Source organism: Nomascus leucogenys, chromosome 4 (genome assembly GCF_006542625.1).
Source record: "Nomascus leucogenys isolate Asia chromosome 4, Asia_NLE_v1, whole genome shotgun sequence".
Lineage (NCBI taxonomy): Eukaryota > Metazoa > Chordata > Mammalia > Primates > Hylobatidae > Nomascus > Nomascus leucogenys.
This window is the reverse complement of record NC_044384.1, coordinates 75,210,377-75,231,193: the sequence shown is the minus strand read 5'-3', so window position 1 is coordinate 75,231,193 and position 20,817 is coordinate 75,210,377. Positions and strand designations below refer to the sequence as shown.

Genomic DNA, 20,817 nt, shown 5'->3' with positions numbered 1-20,817 from the left:
GGATTAACACATGCAACAATGTAGATGGAACTGGAGGTCATTAAGTTAAGAGAAATTTGCCAGGCACGGAAAGCCAGATATTACATGCTCTCACTCATATGTAGGAGGTAAAAAGTCAATCTCATGGACGTAGAAAATAGAATAATGGTTATCAGAGGCTGAAAAGGGTAGTGGGGAGAGTGGTGTATAAACAGGTGTTGATTAATGATCAAAGATTAATTATATCTAACCAAAATACAGTTAGATAGAAGGAATAAGATCTAGTAGTAGCCCATACAAAATAGGGCAACTGTAGTTAACTATAATCTACTGTATATTTCAAAATAACTAGAAGAGTGAAATTGGAATATTCTTAAAAGAAGAAATGACCAGTGCTTGATGTGATGAACATCCCAATTACCCTGATTTAATCATTATGCGTGGTATCCTTGTATCAAAACTTCACATGTATCCCATATATATGTACAACTATTATGTAGCCATAAAAATTAAAAATAAATACATGAATAAGACAATGAAAGCCCATGTTGGCACAAACATATTTGTGCAACAAGTTTTAATTTTAAAAGTATTAATTATGTGTATTATTATCTTGCAATTCTAAATTCCAATGCTACAAACTTTGTTCAGAGTTGCATGCAGGTTTTGGTTAAGGAATGATCTGTGCACACAATACTAACTTTTTTTATCTTCCAATATGTGGTTTCATTACAGCTTTAAGTCATTATTTTCATAAGTTCTGAACATGTTTTTAAAAACAGAAAACAAGGCTGTGGCTATTTCAATAGAGGCATGCGAAATTGCTTTATATAAACACATTGTTTAAATAGAGATCTTAATTATAGATGACATGTCACCTTCTTGGGCTAAAAAAAGAAGTATTTCAATAAATTTCTGCCAATTCAAAGTTAAAGATTTATTTAAAAGAAAGGTGCCAAACTCTTCTCAGTCAGATAATCAATGAGAGAATAGATTTAGTGATATAATTTGTTATTTTTGCTACCAAAGTAAGTATAGTAAGAGAAAATGTTTTAAAAATGAACTAAACTATAGGTAATTTTTGTTTCAGAAGAAATGTTGAGATCCAAGAGGCCAGGCCAGAAAGATATTAAAAGAAAAAGTCTATAGTCCCAATCCAATTGCTATTTAAGAAACAGTCATAAAAATATTTTTTTCTTTTGAGAATTGTCTGATTATAATCTTCACCCACTTTTTGATGGGGTTGGTTTTTTTTCTTGTAAATTTGTTTGAATTCCTTATAGATTCTGGATATTAGCCCTTTGCAAGAAGGACAGATTGCAAAAATTTTCTCCTATTCTGTAGGTTGCCTGTTCACTATGATTATAATAGTTTCTTTTGCTGTGCACAAGCTCTTTAGTCTAATTAGATCCCATTTGTCAATTTTGGCTTTTGTTGCCATTGCTTTTGGTGTTTTAGACATGAAGTTTTTGCCCATGCCTATGTCCTGAATGGTCTTGCCAGGTTTTCTTCTAGGATTTTTATGGTCCTAGGTCTTACATTTAAGTCTTTGATCCATCTTGAGTTAATTTTTGTACAAGATGTAAGGAAGGGGTCCAGTTTCAGTTTTAGCATATAGCTAGCCAGTTTTCCCAACATCATTTATTAAATAGGGAATCTTTTCCCCATTGCTTGTGTGTATCAGTTTTGTCAAATATCAGATGGTTGTGTAACAAAACTGCATGCTCTGCACATGTAACCCAGAACTTAAAGTATAATAAAAAAGTTTTCCAAGTGGGAGAAATTATTTTATTTTTCTAAGATATAAAAGTTAACAGTATCCTAAAGGACTCTGATAGAAAATAAAGGGAAAATATCAAAGTAAACTGGAATAACAAATCCAGGGGAATTCAGGCCTAAGTAGTGTCTGGGCAATGTCTTTTTCTTAAACTTTTAGATAAATTTTCCATGACAACAATAATAATTAGTAATAATATAATGTTAGTTCAAATACCTCCAAAACAATGATATAGTAAAACAGTAAAGGCATTTGATTATATAAACATTCATAAGAACTATTTATTTTATTTTTTTTTTATTTTTTTTTATTATACTTTAGGGTTTTAGGGTACATGTGCACAATGTGCAGGTTTGTTACATATGTATCCATGTGCCATGTTGATTTCCTGCACCCATTAACTCGTCATTTAGCATTAGGTGTATCTCCTAATGCTGTCCCTCCCCCCTCCCCCCACCCCACAACAGTCCCCGGAGTGTGATGTTCCCCTTCCTGTGTCCATGAGTTCTCATTGTTCAATTCCCACCTATGAGTGAGAACATGCGGTGTTTGGTTTTTTGTCCTTGCGATAGTTTACTGAGAATGATGTTTTCCAGTTTCATCCATGTCCCTACAAAGGACACGAACTCATCATTTTTTATGGCTGCATAGTATTCCATGGTGTATATGTGCCACATTTTCTTAATCCAGTCTATCGTTGTTGGACATTTGGGTTGGTTCCAACTCTTTGCTATTGTGAATAGTGCCGCAATAAACATACGTGTGCATGTGTCTTTATAGCAGCATGATTTATAGTCCTTTGGGTATATACCCAGTAATGGGATGGCTGGGTCAAATGGTATTTCTAGTTCGAGATCCCTGAGGAATCGCCACACTGACTTCCACAATGGTTGAACTAGTTTACAGTCCCACCAACAGTGTAAAAGTGTTCCTATTTCTCCACATCCTCTCCAGCACCTGTTGTTTCCTGATTTTTTAATGATGGCCATTCTAACTGGTGTGAGATGGTATCTCACTGTGGTTTTGATTTGCATTTCTCTGATGGCCAGTGATGATGAGCATTTCTTCATGTGTTTTCTGGCTGCATAAATGTCTTCTTTTGAGAAGTGTCTGTTCATGTCCTCTGCCCACTTTTTGATGGGGTTGTTTGTTTTTTTCTTGTAAATTTGTTTGAGTTCATTATAGATTCTGGATATTAGCCCTTTGTCAGATGAGTAGGTTGCAAAAATTTTCTCCCATTCTGTAGGTTGCCTGTTCATTCTGATGATAGTTTCTTTTGCTGTGCAGAAGCTCTTTAGTTTAATGAGATCCCATTTGTCGATTTTGGCTTTTGTTGCCATTGCTTTGGTGTTTTAGACATGAAGTCCTTGCCCACGCCTATGTCCTGAATGGTATTGCCTAGGTTTTCCTGTAGGATTTTAATGGTTTTAGGTCTAACATATAAGTCTTTAATCCATCTTGAATTAATTTTTGTATAAGGTGTAAGGAAGGGATCCAGTTGCAGCTTTCTACATATGGCTAGCCAGTTTTCCCAGCACCATTTATTAAATAGGGAATCCTTTCCCCATTTCTTGTTTTTGTCAGGTTTGTCAAAGATCAGATAGTTGTAGCTATGCGGCATCATTTCTGAGGGCTCTGTTCTGTTCCATTGATCTATGTCTCTGTTGTGGTACCAGTACCATGCTGTTTTGGTTACTGTAGCCTTGTAGTATAGTTTAAAGTCAGGTAGCGTGATGCCTCCAGCTTTGTTCTTTTGGCTTAGGATTGACTTGGCGATGCGGGCTCTTTTTTGGTTCCATATGAACTTTAAAGTAGTTTTTTCCAATTCTGTGAAGAAAGTCATTGGTAGCTTGATGGGGATGGCATTGAATCTATAAATTACCTTGGGCAGTATGGCCATTTTCACGATATTGATTCTTCCAACCCATGAGCATGGAATGTTCTTCCATTTGTTTGTATCCTCTTTTATTTCATTGAGCAGTGGTTTGTAGTTGTCCTTGAAGAGGTCCTTCACATCCCTTGTAAGTTGGATTCCTAGGTATTTTATTCTCTTTGAAGCAATTGTGAATGGGAGTTCACTCATGATTTGGCTCTCTGTTTGTCTGTTATTGGTGTACAAGAATGCTTGTGATTGATGGGACATATCTCAAAATAATAAGAGCTATCTACGACTATTTATTTTAAAATTTAATATCAAAGCATGTAAAAACTTCCTTAGCAAATAACATTATATGTTTCTTAATTTCATAAAGGAGCTTCAAATAACTACAGGACAAACAGGCTTAATATTAAAGCATAAGATATTACTTTTGAAATCATAAATATTTACAGCTTTCTTTATTTTGTCAATCATTGTACTATAACTTTTAACCACTACAGTTGTGTAATAATGCATATAAAGAAGCATCAATTACAGATAGATCAATAGACAGATAAAACAAAAAAGGTCATTTTCATAAGATGACATTTCACAGATAATAATACATAGCAATGTAGAGATAACATGGATAAGGGAAAAAAATGAATGAGAGTTTTATAATGTTTCTGAATTCAAAACAAATATATTAAAATCAACTGTATATCTTTATAAAAGCAGCAAACTAGAATGAAATCTTTAAGAATAGACTACTTATGATAGCATCAAATATTCAATACCTAGGGGTAGGTCAGTAACTCTAAAGATAAATGTATCAAAATATATTAAGAGGATTTAATGCAAACCTACATAGAATTGTATTAAGTTCAAAGACTGGAAAAATATATATCTATTCTCTCAAAATAAACTTCATTCTGTCCAATAAAAATACCACTCTGTTATCATTTTTGTCATCATCATCTGCATTATCATTGTCATCATTGTCATTTACTTTGGAGAGTGACAAGAACATCCTAAAATTTTTCTGAAAGTGTGGAAGGCCAAGAATAGTAAGTCTCTGGAGTAAAAAAAAAAAAAAAAAAAAAAAAAAATCCCTGAGGATTTTTTCAACAGAATGTCAAGACTAGCTTTACCATATGGTAATTAATGCAGTGTGATAATATTGTAGGAACAGATGAACACACAGTAGAAGATAATAAAATGTTCAGAAACAGACTAAGCTATCATTAGGTACTTCAATATGGCAGGTATTACACTACAGATATGTGGAGAAAGAACATGCCTCTTGATGTATGGAGGTAAAATAACTGCATATCCATATCACATGATATAGCAAAACAGATAGCATCTGAATTACCAACATCACAAAAGTGAATGCACACGCAATTTTAGCCACATATAAAATCAATCCATTGACTTCCTTAAAGAACTTTTAATTATAAAAAGATATTATAAAACATTGGTTTATGTTGAATAGCCCCCTTTACTTCCGATCACTCACCATTCACCAGTTGGCCTAGAACAAAGCCTACCTATCTCAGAGTTGTATGTGTATGTGTGTGTGTGTATGTGTGTGTTGGTATGCACACATACAAAGGTAAGCATCTCACTTCAAAATTCCAAGTTCTGTATCATCAAGTTATTGCTACATACACAAATTATAATACTCCAACACAATAAAGCATTGAGCATACATGTCTTGCTCACACAACAGTGGATCAGCTAACGTGGCTTTGTTACACACTGCAGCTGCGGAGTTACTGAGGGTAGTCCTGATCCTCATGTTTCTCTTTCTTCTGAGACTAGCAGGCTACCTAGGCATGGTCTTCTTACAGTTATGGTAGAAACACAAGAGGGAACACAAAAAAAACACACGAATATTGTAGGTATTACTAATATAAGGAATAATAACAATCCCAGTTGAAATGAGAAATTTATTTCTCCAATGGAATAGGCAGAGAGAAAATGTTCTCAATAATAATCTAATGTGGATTGTTTTACATCCATCCAACATTATTATATACAGTCAAATTAAAGGAAGTACAGCCATATGATTAAATTAAAGGAAGTACAGCCATATGATGAATTGAGGGGAATAACAACGTTGAAGTTTGAACCAGGTTTTGCTATAGAGAAAAATATCATATGCTTACAGGAACAAGAACACAGACACACACAATGAGGAAGAACTTTACTCTGCTTTAGTTTACCAGTCTCACTGTAGTGTCCTCCAGTTGTGGAATCTAACACTGTGAGTATCATCCAATCTGCCAACTTAAAATGCCCAAATCAGAGAAATATTTCAGGCAGCCCAGGCCAAAGCTAAAGATTTATTTTGAACTAAACTTGTGTGTGTTTTTTTTTTATTTTCCCCAAAGCAGGTTAGATATAAGCAGTCATGCTCAGATAATTTATTTAATAAGTAATTTATTTAATATGGTAATTTATTTAATAAGTAAAACTAATAATAGTAGATGTGTAAGTGAAACAAGAAAGAAAAGACAACCAAATAAGATGCACTGAAAAGTCAGCTACAACTGCAGGACAATGAAGCTTAGTCTAATAAGAATAGTCTGGAAAATAGTACAGAATATAGCTAATAATCACTCATCAAGGATAGATCACACTGGAATTTTTTTTTTTTTTTTTTTTTTTTTTTGAGATAGAGTCTCGCTCTGTCACCCAGGCTGGAGTGCGGTGGCACAATCTCGGCTCACTGTAACCTCCGCCTCCAGGGTTCAAGCGATTCTCCTGCCTCAGCCTTCCAAGTAGCTGGGATTACAGGTGCATGCCACCAAGCCCGGCAAATTTTTTGTATTTTAGTAGAGACGGGGTTTCACTGTGTTTACCAGGATGGTCTCGATATCCTGACCTCGTGATCTGCCCACCTCTTGGCCTCCCAAAGTGCTGAGATTACAGGCATAAGCCACCACACCTGGTCCTCACTGGCATCTTTTACATCAACTTTTATCACTCATTGAATGAGATCTGTTTGGTTGGATTCATTGCCTCAAACATCTCACTTTCCTCACCTTTGCGATGATCTAACTACTGAGGTTCAGAAAAATTCCTTAGGCAAAACGATGATTTGGACAGTAAGAGGTTGGACAGTATTTTAGTTATTTAACTAATATTTATTTTCTTCCATAATTTATGAAGATCAGGAATTCAGAAGCAGCTGAGGTGGGTGGTTCTGGCTGAAGGTCTCTTCAGAACTGTGGTAAACTTACGACTCAATAAGGTTGGAGATTCCACCTTTATACTCACTTCCATGATTATTGGCAGTTCCTCACTGGCTATTCACCAGAAGCTTCGGTTCCCTCCCATGCTTCTCAAAAGGGCAGATCAAAGCATGGCTATTTGCTTATTCCAGATGAGGGATTCAAGAGAACACACAAGCTGGAGACCTTTGGGAGCCAATCTCCCAGTGACACACTGGCACTTTTGCTTCATGCTATTGGTTATACAATCTAGGAGGGGACTACACAAGGGTACTAACCAAGTATTTTATGTTCTATATTCTGATGCTTTGACATCTTGGGCCTTGTGAACCCTGGAGGGATGGGCCCACCCATGGTCAGCCAATTCTTAGAGACCATAAACAACTCACCCTGGAGTCTGGCTTTCTAATGCAAACTAACCAATCCAGAACCACTGCTCAGGTCACCTCCTCTATCAGGCACTCATGCTCTGGGCCATTATCCTCCTTCCTAAATCATCCCTTGGGCCAGGTACTAGACACCTAGGGAAAGCCTCTACACACAGGGGCCTGCTGAAATTATTCAAGCTAGCCAATTGCAAGTCTGTTCATCAGTTCCTTTATAAAGATTCCTGCTCACATTTCACTGGGCGTGGTGGCTCATGCCTGTAATCCCAGCATTTTCGAAGGCCTAGGTGGGCTGATCACTTGGAGTCAGAAGTTTGAGACCAGCATGGCCAACATGGTGAAACCCCAACTCTACTAAAAATACACAAAATTAGCCTAGTGTGGTGGCAGGCACCTGTAATCCCAGCTACTCCAGAGGCTGAGGCAGGAGAATCGCTTGAACCCGGGAGGTGGAGGTTGCAGTGAGCTGAGATTGCGCCATTGCACTCCAGCCTGGGCACAGAGCAAGACTCCATCTCAAAAAAAAAAAAAAATTCTGCTCATATTTCCCCTCACTCCCTCCACTTCTGGATCAACTCTGGTGCTTGCTTGTGTAGCCCTGCGGAACATGTCATGCCTCCTCTTTCTAGGGATCTGTAAGTATAATAAAATTTTTCTTTTAACACAGTCATGTCAATGTCTGTATATTTTACTATATCTGATTAAAACAGATCTTGGTGACCTTTCAAACAAATGGATCATTACAAGAAAGTAGAAATTATTGGGTGTCATTTTGGGGACTGGATGCTACATGACACCTTCTGATCCACAATGACTCTTGTCCCTTCACCACATAAAAAACACTCAAATCCTCCCAAGGGCGCAAATGCCTTATTCCACCACAGCATTTTGTTAAAGTTGACAATATGTAATCGCCATCAGGACCAAATATAAAGGAAGCTCCATGGATGTATTTTCTTACTTAGAGATTCTCAAGTCCAGTTTCTCTCAACCTATGAAACTAAGGAGACAAGTAATGGTTACTCTATAAACCTAGCATACAATGTTGGTGCTGGTAAAAGATATTGCTATAAACATTCTGGTTCAACAGATGCCAAGCAATTACTCATCCATGGCAATTCTGAAGTCCAGCCAGGGAAATTTAGAAATTTCTTTGGTTAAATTGCAAAATCTGGGAATAATTGGCCTAATTAGTCTAGGGTTCCTTGGCTCTCACCTCTGGACTTTTGGTGCCACTGTCTGAATCATCCTTTCGTCTTATGAAATGTGGGACATATTTGCAACTTAGCAAGTTTCTTAGCTTGTTTTCTGCTAATATAATTTTGGTAGCTCATAGGCCCCTTTCAATTTTTTTCAGTCACTGTGTCTTTCAATTCAAGATAGTGATCTCTCTGTCTCTCTCTTTCTGTGTGTGTGTGTTTGTGTATATATATGTGTGTGTGTATGTATACATGTACACATATATACATAAATTAACTTTGTGGATCTTCTATGAATCTTACTGAATTCCACTATATTAGAGATAAAAACACACCCTTAAGTCTTTTAGATATAAGTCTTTCCCTACCTTGGACTTCTATGAGATGGCTCAGAGATGGCACACTTAAGATTCCTAAAAGCCTTGCTGTTGATAGAGGATGTGGAGCCCTTTTAATCTCTTTTGAGAGTCTTTTGTGTGAATATACTCTGAGATACCACTTTAGATCTTTCTGAGGTTTTTTTAGTCTTTTTTTAAGATTTTATAGTCAAATCCTAGACTTCATCTTTTAATCATGTTTTCACAGCAATGCCATGGATTTGATCATCCTTAGAAACCATTTCTTAATTTTTCCAACTTTTGCCATTATGGGAGACTAAGAGATTTCAAAGCCATCAAATCCCAGATCTTTCAATATTAATAATTTAGTTTGTTTCTTGCCTCTCTCACCTTACTCTAATCTTCAAGGAGAAACCAGGTGGAACTTTAAACATTTCACTTAGAAAATATCTTTTGTTAGATAACCCAGAATATTAGGCACATTTTGTACTTTTCAAATTACTATAGGCAATAGCATTACTAAACATCTGCCCTACATAACAAGAATATTCCTTTCTACAACCTCCAATAATATTTTTCTCACTTACCTGGAATCTCTAAACTGTAATCTTACCAAAGATCTCCAAAACATGTTAAGATTTCAATGATATTTTGTTCAAAACTGACTGCCCATTTCCAAAGCCACCTTAACATCTTGGGTTTTTATTTGGCAACAATATATTCCCAGGCACCAAAAATCCACTGATATAGTTTGACTCTGCGTCCTCACCCAAATCTCATGTTGATTATGATCCGCAGTGTTGGAGGAGGGACCTGGTAGGTGATTCGCAGAGGCGGACTTCCCCTTTGCTGTTCTCCTGGTGGTAAATGAGTTCTCAGAAAATCTGGTGGTTTAAAGTGTGTACACTTCCCCTTTTACTCTGTCTCTCCTGCCAGCCATGAGAAGACATTCCCGCTTCCTCTTCGCCTTTCTGCCATGATTGAAAGTTTCCTGAGGCCTCCTTAGACCTGCCTCCTGTACACCCTGTGAACTGTATGTCAATTAAACCTCTTTTCTTCATAAATCACCAAGTCTCAAGGTAGTTCTTGATAGAAGTGTGAGAACTGACTAATACATCTGCATTATTCATTGACAGTTAAGAAGTATCCCCAAAACTTAGCAGTTTGAAACAATAAACACTGATTACCTCACGGTTTCTATGCATCAGAAATCCAGGAGCAGCTTAGCTCTGAGTTTAGAGTCTCCCATGAGGTTGCAACCAGGCTTCGGTAATCTCAAGGCTTAACTAGTGTCAAACTTCAGAGTCCAAGCTCACTCACAAGGTTGCTGGCACCTCTTGTTCCTTGAAGGCTGTTGGCCAGAAGCTTAGGTTCCTCATCCCAAAGGTCCCTTCACAGGGTTATTCAAATATGGCCACTTCCTCCCAAATGAGAGACCTAATGTAGGTGGAGAAAGAGAGAGAGAGAGAATCCAGCCTGTTAGGAATGAACCTCAACTATTATGTATTCTCATTCCTACCACATGCTATTCATCACACAGACCAAGCCAGGTAAAGTATGGGAGGAGACTACACAATGATGTGAATACCAGAGAATGGGCTCATTGGGGGTTCCCATGTATGGCTGACTAACACAATCACTGGGAGTAAAATTCAAAAGATAGAGGTGGGACAATAAGAGTGTCTGGTAAGGAATTATGCAAGAGAGGCAAGCTGAAGGTTACTTTTTGAATGGTTTGTGACAGCTTATTCAAATGTGATATGTGTTGCCTCCATAACTGAAAGACCCAGTACATTTTAAATCGCTTAATTGCAGTACAAGTTGCCCTAAGTTGTCATTTGCTTTGGAGAGGATATCTCAACATTCTGCAGAGCACAAGATTAGAAGAATTATTTTCTGATGTTAAGAATACTTGCATTTTTATAGGATTTATTTAAGACAATCTCTGACACATCAGTTTCTCACTAAGAAATTTAAGACATTTGCCCAGTGTCTTAAATATCTCTAGTCCTCTGATAGTAAATTATGCCAACATTTGGATGCCTTGAATTTTTATTATCTTTTTGCAAGCTCTCCCAGGCATTCAGAAGATCCCAGTTCTTGTAATCACCACCACTTCCATGACAGTTTTGTGAAACCGCTACCTCAGTCCTCCAGGCATTTGATTCAGTGAGCACTTCATTATAATCATGCACGAAGGATTATTTAGTCAGCCATGTTACTACACACCATGGATTACTGAATACAATTTCTGTTTTAAAGATGCTTAGCCCTATCTTCACGGCCAAAGATATGATTAGATGCCCATATTTGAAGGTCTAGTTCAGAGAACATTTTTACCAAGAGTCTGAGTCCATTCGAGAAAAACACAATCTTTTCTAGGGATTTCAAAACATAACATTTATTATAGAAAATTATTTTTACAGTTGTTAAACAACTGATGAAAAGGCAAAAACCCCACAAAACTTTAATATACCACAGTAGTGGTTACTGCAGAAAAGAACTACCATCTCTAAAGCTGAGGGATGCTGGGATTAACACAGTGTGGAAAGATGTAAATAGATATCACAGATCCAGGAAAAAAAATGTTAATTATCTTACTTTGAGATATCTTTTACATTCCTTTACTAATTCTAATTGGTTTTGATAGATCTTTTTGGATTTGGATGTTCATACAATTATATTATCTTAAAACATGAAAGTGTTATTCTATCTTCACTAATATTCTTTTTTTTCTTGTCTTAATTGTCTAGAACAACCTTTCCACAGAAGTGGAAATAATGAACATTCTTCTCTTGAGTTGAAATTTAAAACAAAGCTTCTATTATTTCTTTTTTCTTTTTTGTTGTTTTTTTGTTTTGTTTTGTTTTGTTTTTTGAGACAGAGTCTCACTCTGTCCCCAGGCTGGAGTGCAGTGGTGTGATCTCGGCTCACTGAAACCTCCGACTCCCTGGTTCAAGCCATTCTCCTGTCTCAGCCTCCTGAGTAGCTGGCATTACAAGCACACACCACCACGCCCAGCTAATTTTTGTATTTTTAGTAGAGACAGCGTTTTGCCATGCTGGCTAGGATGGTCTCAATCTCCTGACCTTGTGATCCGCCCACCTCGGCCTCCCAAATTGCTGGGATTACAGGCAGGAGCCACTGCACCTAGCCGATTATTTTAACATTAATTGTGATATTTACCTATAGATATGGTAGGTAAAAGATTAAGACATTTCTATTTCTATTTTTCTGGGAGCTTTTGTTTTCTTCTGTTTTGTTTTATTATGAACAGGTTCATAAAATTAGTTGTATGCATCAATTAACTGGGCCACGGGGTACCCAGATATTCAGTCAAACATTATTATGGATGTTTTTATAAGGGTGTTTTTGTATGAGATTAACAACTAAATTGGTAGCCTAAGTAAAGCAGATTGCACTTGCTAATGTGGATGGGACGCGTCCATCAGTAAATGCCTGAGTCTAACAAAAGGCTAATTCTCTTCCAAGCAAAGGAAAATTCCTTCCTCTTTCTGCCTTTGAACTGGGACATTACGTGTTTGCCTATAGACTGGAACTGGAACATCAGCTCTTCCTGGGTTTCAAAACTGCTGACCTTCTGACTGGAAATACACCTCTGGCTCTCTGGTTCTTGGGCCTTCCAAATTAGACTAGTCATCATTGGCTCCCCTGGGATCCAGCTTGCTAATTTACCCTGAAGTTCTCAGCATTTGTCAGCCTTTATGATCACATGAGCTAATTCTTTAAAATAAATAAATACCTCTATATGGACAGATATAGATATAGGTAAGCAGATATCCATTCCCTTGATTCTGTTTCTCTGGAGAATTTTGACTAATACAAGATATAAATTTTAATAAATATCTTTCTAAATTGAAATAAACATATGCTTTTCTCCCTTATTTTGCTAATATGGTAAACTCATTGATGAATTTTAAATTATATATCCACTTTAAATTCCTAGGATAATATACAACTTGTTTTATATATTGTTGAAATTTATGTGAAAACTTTATTATTAGTATTGTTGTATTCTATATTCTGTTTATAAGTTGTTATCTAAAATAGCCAAGAATTACCTCCAGAAATTCTTTCTGAATTTTGGTTCTCTCAGATCCACAGGTTCAGGCTTGTTTTTATTTACTATCCCTAGGATTTTTTCCTGGTGCTTAAACTGCATGACAACAAGTTTCAGGGGAAAACTTTTACCAACAAGGTATCTTTGAGCTTAAATATTCTATATATCGAGAATGCCATAAGCAGGAAATACTGACTATTGAATCAAATATTTATCCTTTTCTTAATCAATCATATATGTTTCCATTTTCTTTATAGGGACTCTGTTGTCCTATTATGTTTGACAGCAGTAAAAACCACTCATGTAAGCAAAGTGTTATGTAATATAATCATGTAATGATATATTTGTCCAACACTAATACAATCTTTGATGCCGTCTTCATTTAGTCAACATAATATGAAAGTTGACATTTATATAAAATGGTCCAGATATAATTTTTATAGTTGTTAATCCACTAAAAAGTGAGCATGAAACTATGTAATTTCCTTTAGTATTGTGCATATGCTCAGCAAATGTCCTGCCACAGCCCTTCAGGGGAAAAAAGTCACATTTATACCTACTGTATCCAAAAGTTTAAAAGAAGAGCAGCATACAAATGTATTTGTAGAAAAAAAAATAGCCCATAGCTATCACTTAATATGACCATTAGCAAACTCACTTACATTATCTAAAATGCATTCATCTTCACAGTTAACATGTTTGCCTTCAGATTTCAAAGTACAATTTGAGAATTTGGAGGGGGAAATTGCATTATATTTGTGTAAACTGCCCATTTATGAACATTTACCAACAAAAAAAAAATCTTGCATTAAAGGGTTTAGCAACTGTTTTTTTCCTTGTATTTTTATTTTCTACCAAAAGAAACCTACCAAATTACAGCTTACATCTTCAAAATCAATATTTAAAAATAATATATTCTAACTTTATTCTGGAAACCATATTGAATATACCAAATATTCTGCAATGCATACTCAAACTTTCTAAATCTTTTGTGTTCCTTAACATCTTTATTAAACTATACACACATGCACCCACATACACACAGCTTTAAAAATACTCGACTATAGTATTTAATTATGACTCATTATTGGACAGTCAAAAATTAAAGTAAATCCTCTATTACTTTTGCTATATTCTGTAAGTGTTGAGAATTTTGTTGTGTATTCCTAAACAGTAAGTTACATAGACATGTAAGTTGGTGTAAAGCATTACAGTAAAAAATTATTGAATTTTTATTTGGAAATAAAGATAAACCTTAAGGGGAAACAAGTATCACTTAATAGGTTGGACTGGACCTTCAACACATGGTTGCCTTCATATTCTGTGCTCGTAAGCTGTAATCATGATTAGCAAGACACAGGAGAAAATGTAAGTTCTTATACTTAATCTCAACCAGCCATTTGGTTAAGGCAATCAAATTATTTCAATTATTTGAAAACTTCTCTAAAACCAGTTAGAGTCATGGGTTATCTGTTTTCTGCAGTAAAGTTATCTGGTATGATCAAGAAAGAATGTGTTTAAAGATGTAAATGTTTCAATCGATTTTGAACCCAGTTTTTCATTTCTCCCCGTACCCATCACTCTTGACTTGTAATTTTGCAGTTCTACAAGAAGTAGATAACTTTCTCAACTCTTGCTTTGGGGCTTGGACATGTGATTTTCTCTGATGCATAAAATGTTAACAGGTGAGACCCAAACAGGAACTTTAAGTATGCTTTTATTTTTGGAATACCCTGTCGTGGCTCTGCTTTCAACAAAGACTATCAGACAAAGGGTCCAAAGAAGATGACATACATACAGGTCTCTAGATCCAAAGGTGGCTGATCAAGTTACCCCATTCTTGACACCCAAGTGGCCCAACTGATATCAACAGAGCTACCCCAGTCAAGTCACTTATTTGAAAAGATTGCTTACTGTTAGACATCACTGAGTTTATGAATATTCTTTTTATCAATAAATAACTAATGCTTGAATAATATATGTGTATTATCTCAATATTATTATCCTGGTTGTTATATTGTACTATCATGGGGGAAACTGGTTAAAAGATAATTGGAATTCCTCTATATTATTTCTTACAAAAGAAAATGAATAGAAAATTATCTCAATAAAATTTTTAATAAATAACATGCACAATCATATTGGCATCAATGGCAAAACTAGGGTGATCGACATTTATTTGCAAAAATATTTACCATCTAATTATAGTGCATAAAGAAAAACATAATTTATAATACCAATTATAACTTAACTATACCAGCTTCTGGACTTTGTAAGGAAGATAATTTTCTTATTTATTTTTGTTTGTCTGCAAATCTTCTAATGCCAAAGTTGTGCATGCAGAATTAATTGTAATTATTTTGTAGATAGTGTTTTATACTGAACAGCTCTTATCATAGTAATTTTATGTTATCAGGTAAACTTCCTCATTATAAACTGCTATTCTTCAGATCATCTCAAAAATTTTTACATTTTGCAAGATTTAAATCTAACTGAAATTTGACCTGGACAATCACAATAAACATATACAAACACAAAAACTTTTGTATTACAATATTCTGGATCAAAAATTTAGTTTAAATGGTCTGAGATGTCATACTTACAATATTTATAACTTTAAAGTTATTTTACTAAACATCAGTGTGAATAGATATTTTACTGTCAGTTGGAGGGTTATCATAATTCATGCAGTGACTAGTTATTGAACAACTGCACTGCTGCTGTCAAGGATAATTAATATTTCTAGCATTATATTTTATGACATAATAATTTGGTGATGACTAACTTCCTGACTGTCTCTTTTACATCTTTATTCCTGAGGCTATAGATCAAGGGGTTCAGCATAGGAATGACCACTGTGTAAAAGACAGAGGCCACCTTGACCATGAGCCATGAACTTTTGGAGTTAGGAACACAGTAGAGAAAAAGGATAGTGCCATGGAAAATGGTAATGGCGGTCAGGTGGGAGGCACACGTGGAGAACGCTTTCTTGCGCCCCCCAGTGGAAGGCATCTTCATGACAGTGATAACAATGAAAGCATAGGAAGTGAGAATGATCACCAGGCTGCTTATTTCATTGAATGTGGCAGAAACTAAAATGACCTTCTGGCTCATGTAGGGGTCAGAGCAGGACACAGCAACAATGGCGGCATGCTCACAAACAAAGTTATTAATGAAGTTAGTCCTACAAAAAGATAAAGTCAACAGAAATTATGTGTATGTTAAGGAACAAACTAAACTCCAAGAGTATGATGCAGCCACTAACAAGGAGCAAAGCCTCTGGGACATTGCAACCGTGTAAAGCAGAGGGTTACACACTGCCACGAATCTGTCATAGGCCATCGCTGCCAGCATGAATGTTCTGTCACCAAATATACAGGCAAAAGAATGCATGCATCCTGTGAGAGATGGTTTTTTCACACCAGTTCCAGCAGTTTTGTAACTGTGGGAATAACAGAAAAAAAAGGACAGTGGCTGAGGAAAAGTACATGGGGTGTGAGTTTGGGTTGATCTTGATGACCATGATCATGCCCAGGTTCCCCAGTACAGTGATTGTGTAGATGGTCAGGAAGACCAGGAACAGGGGCATCTGAAGGTCTGGATATTCTGAGAAGCCCAAGAGGATGAAAGTGACTCCAGCAGTCTGATTTTTTTTGAATCCTATGGAAAAAAAATAAGAAAGTTGATCCAGAGAAGTAGAAATCAATATGTGCAATAAGAAACAGAAAGGAAGAAATACTGAGAGACTTAGTGGTTCTTTATTAAGAGTGTTGCTGAAAATTCTAGGTTTGCACTGTTAAGTTATTTCAAAAGGTAGAGTACTTACATAAAAATTACAAGGTGAATAGGATTATTTTGTGAATGGAATAATAAAAAACAAAATTAGGACAGGAATAACAAAACAGGGTATACCTTCCTATATTTCAGATAATAAGACAGCAGGCTTCATGAGAAGAGCCACTTTAAGTTTGCATGAATCTGAGATAAGTGCAAATATTTCTGTTGGAGGAAATACATACTTTTCTACAGTTTCATTCCTGCCATACCTCTAAAGCTATGAGACAGTTAACTTACAACTCTTAACAAACTGTAAAATGTTAACATTCCTGTAAAATGGTAAATTTAACATTTTATTGGTGGTTTTATTTTTAACACCCTTGTCATTCCCTGTAATCCAATACTTTTAACACATTCTGGAGCTGTGTTGCACTAATATGCTAATCTTTCTCATGCATGTCCAACTCAACTTGAAAACATTTTCATGTTATTTTTAATGATGTATTATATCACTTATGAGAAGATTATTGCAACAAAATATGTGATTTATGTTTCTGTTGTGATAAAATAGTTGAAGAAATTTTAAATGAAAAGTTTTTCATTTTCTGATGTGGCAAATCTCAGAAGATAGGTAGGTGACAAACAATAATAAACATGAAAGTACTGAGTACTGCAAATAAATATTAGTTTTTAGGAAAAGTACATTCTGTCCTTTTAAGTTTAAAGCTTTGCCAAGAATAAATGTCAGGAAGACCCATCTCAAACAGGACACCATAATATTCTTTGAATATGCCTTGATGCCACTAGGCATTTCCCCAATGGTAAAATGTGATAATATATTCATGATATAAAATTTAAATCAGTAGAATGGAAGCAGAAAGATTGCTAATGAATGTAGCAGTTATAGACACGGTAGAAAGCATATTAGATATTCACTTTTATATTTATTAGAATTATAGCTAATTAGTGTGGTTTCAGAAACCTTAAGTAGTTATTGAAATTAGGCCTATATCAGACAGCTATCAACATATGGACACATTTGTGAATATAAAGCAGAAAATCAGTTTCCTGAACCCACACAATGGAAGTACTGTAGAATTTTATTTTTGGCTTTAGTCTAAGTCATAACTATATTTTCCCCATTCTCCTTTATGTTTTTCTATTACACAGTAGCTTTCTCTATTTCCCACAAGCTTGTGCCTGTAGGAAAGATATCTTCCAAAAGGACCAATTACTCAGCAATTTCCCTGAAACAATTATTTATAAAAATCTTAACACTATAAAACTAGATTATGACTGTATTTCCCAGTCACTCTCCTCAATTTGAAATATCCTTTGCAACATTGCAAGAATAAATTTCTGTAATCACTTTAACCTGACAGCCAAGGACTTTAACAATTCCAAATGTTTTTTATTGATGAATGCATGAAAACTGCATTGTGCAGCCTGGATTTTCCCAAACTGCTTAGATCTAGATATTGAATCTCATTACCACTAACACATTCTTCTCAAAGTCATGATAGGTGTATCAAGTTGTTATAGAGCACATGCTTATTTACATAAAGTTTACATAAAAGTCACTTTTATAATGCTTTATTTTACCATCTACTGTTATAAAGATTACTCATTGTTTCTTCTCCTCTGTATATATTGCAAACATTAGTGCTTGTAACTCACAGTTACCATAAACCATATCCTATCATTTACAGATTTGGTTATTAGTCTCACTTATCTCCTCAGAAAGTATAGAAAGTTTAAAGGTAAGGCCAATTTTACTTTATTCTTCTTTATTTGCCAAAGTATTGATTTCATTGCTGGGTACATGGTGGGAGCCTAATGAGAAAACCAGAATTGATATCATTTGAAAGAGAGAAGGAATCAGCATATGACAGCATAGGTCCTCTGCTTGTTGAATGAACAAAGTGGATTTGGGGGCACTTCAACCTACAAGTGTGATTGTCTCATGCTAAGATTACCAGAACTCAGTATTTTCCTTCTGAAATAAAATTTAAAAAAACTAAATCAACTCACCTAAATACAGAGGCGTTTGAGTGATTCGTTTACTGAAGGATCTTTTGCTGAAATTAATGAACTCCAATAATGCTCCCGCTTAGTACTTAATTAATAGAAACAAACTTGAAAACAACAGTATAAGTTTCGAGAGTATATTTCCTTGAAGATTTTAAATGTTACTTTTTTACCCAACCTATTAAGACAACTGATAGATAGTAGAGATAAGGTCACATCTAGAAACTAAGTCCTAGCACCAAACTGTGTCACAAATATATGGCCCCAAGGCCTTGGGGACCTCGTGACTAGGGAATATCACTGAAATATTGCCTTGGAGGCTACCGTTTGAGCAATTAGATATAACACTGTCCCATGTGATATCTTGTTTGTATAATGCCTTTCTAAAGCCCTTGACATTTGTCTTACCAACTCCACTTAATTAATCGTAATAGTGAATGTATCTTGACTTTACATAGGTGTAAAATACAAATGTGAAAGGGAAAAATCAGCTATAAAACAGTAGCCCAGAGATAGCTATCATTACCTCATGTTGAATTTATTTTCTCTTTTTATGAAGATATATTTATGTTATTATATGTTGAAATACAGAGCTGCCTAAATAATGCTACATCATTTATTTATCCTTTGTTAGCAATACAAACTTCATTGGGTAGTCACACCATTTTTTTTAATAGAAAACAATTTGTGTTTGCCTTTTTTAAATATGGCTAAATGATCTTCAGATGTTTATGCTGACTATTGAATCTGGAAAAAACTGGGTTGCATGTTTCTAAAAATAAACCAGTTTATGGAAAATGCCACTTTATGGAAAGGATGATATATCCATTAATTTCAGTACTCTATCTAGCATGCTTTTAAAGAATAAAAACTTATTTCTCACTAGTGCAGGTCCAAAATGCACTCCTAAACATTGGGAATCTCTGCTACATGTTAGTAATGCAGGGGCTCATGTTCCTTTCTACTTGTGTTTCACCATCATCATGGTACATCTGAGGTTATGGTTGTATTTTGCATTTGAGGAAGAGGGAATCATGCAACACCCCTTTAAATGTGTCTTCAGAAAAAAGCTCGTTCCATTGTAGAGGACCTCATATAGCACATAGGGAAATCAAGGGCAAAAGAGCTGATGGTGTCTCAGACACGATACAACTAAGGAACTACAGATAGAAAAGCAATAGGAATCTGTTGAGTATATTCGCCCGTGGTTTCCTTTTCTTGTAGTATCTTTGTCTGTCTTTGTTATCAACATAATGCCAGTTCCATAAAATGAGTCTCAAAGTGTTCTCACTTCTTTAATTGTTGGAATTTTTTAGAAAGATTAGTGTTTGTACTTTTCATATGTTTGGTAGAATTCACAAGTGAAACCGTCTTGTCCCGCATTTTCTTTATTAGGAGGTTTTTGATTACTGATTCAATCTTGTTATTAGTCTTTGATCCGTTCAGAGTTTCTATTTCTTCATGATTCAGTCATTGTAGGTTGTATATTTCTAAAAAATTTTTTATTTCTTACAAGTCATCCAATTTGTAGGAATACAATTGTTCATAGTGGTCAATTTTGATTCTTCTTAATTTCTATGGCATCGGTCAGTTAGATGCAATGTTTCCTCTTTCATTTCTGATTATATTTGAGTCTTCTCTTTTTCTTCTTGGTCCACCTATTATTTGGCCAATTATGTTTACATTTTTTTAAAAACCTGAGTTTTATTGATTTATTCTATTGTTTTTTATATTACTTATCTCATTTATTTCTGTCCTAACATTTATTATTTCCATCTTCTGTTAACTTTATGCTTCACATCCCATGGTCATGGATTAAAAAACTTAATGATGTTAAAATGTTCATTCTACTCAAATATATGTAATGATTTAATTCAATGTCAATTAAAATCACATAGATCTAGATTTCTTTTCTATTTTTACAAAATAGAATAGAAAACTAAAATTTTTGTAAACATACAAAAGATCAAAACAGCTAAAGGAAACAAGAAAAAAAAGAGAAAAATGCTGAAGGCATCACTCTTCCTGATTTCAAAATATATTACAAAATTGCAATAAATAAAATAGTATTGTAATGGCATATAAACAGACACATAGACCACTGAGCAGAATAGAAAGCCCAGACATAACTCACACACATACAGACATCTAACTG

The 20,817-nt window shown here is 35.1% G+C and overlaps 1 pseudogene; it reads right to left on the bottom strand.

The window, feature by feature from the left end:
• Positions 1-15,605: 15,605 nt before the first annotated feature.
• Positions 15,606-16,250, bottom strand: LOC100597594 (annotated as a pseudogene).
• Between the last annotated feature and the right edge of the window lie 4,567 nt (positions 16,251-20,817).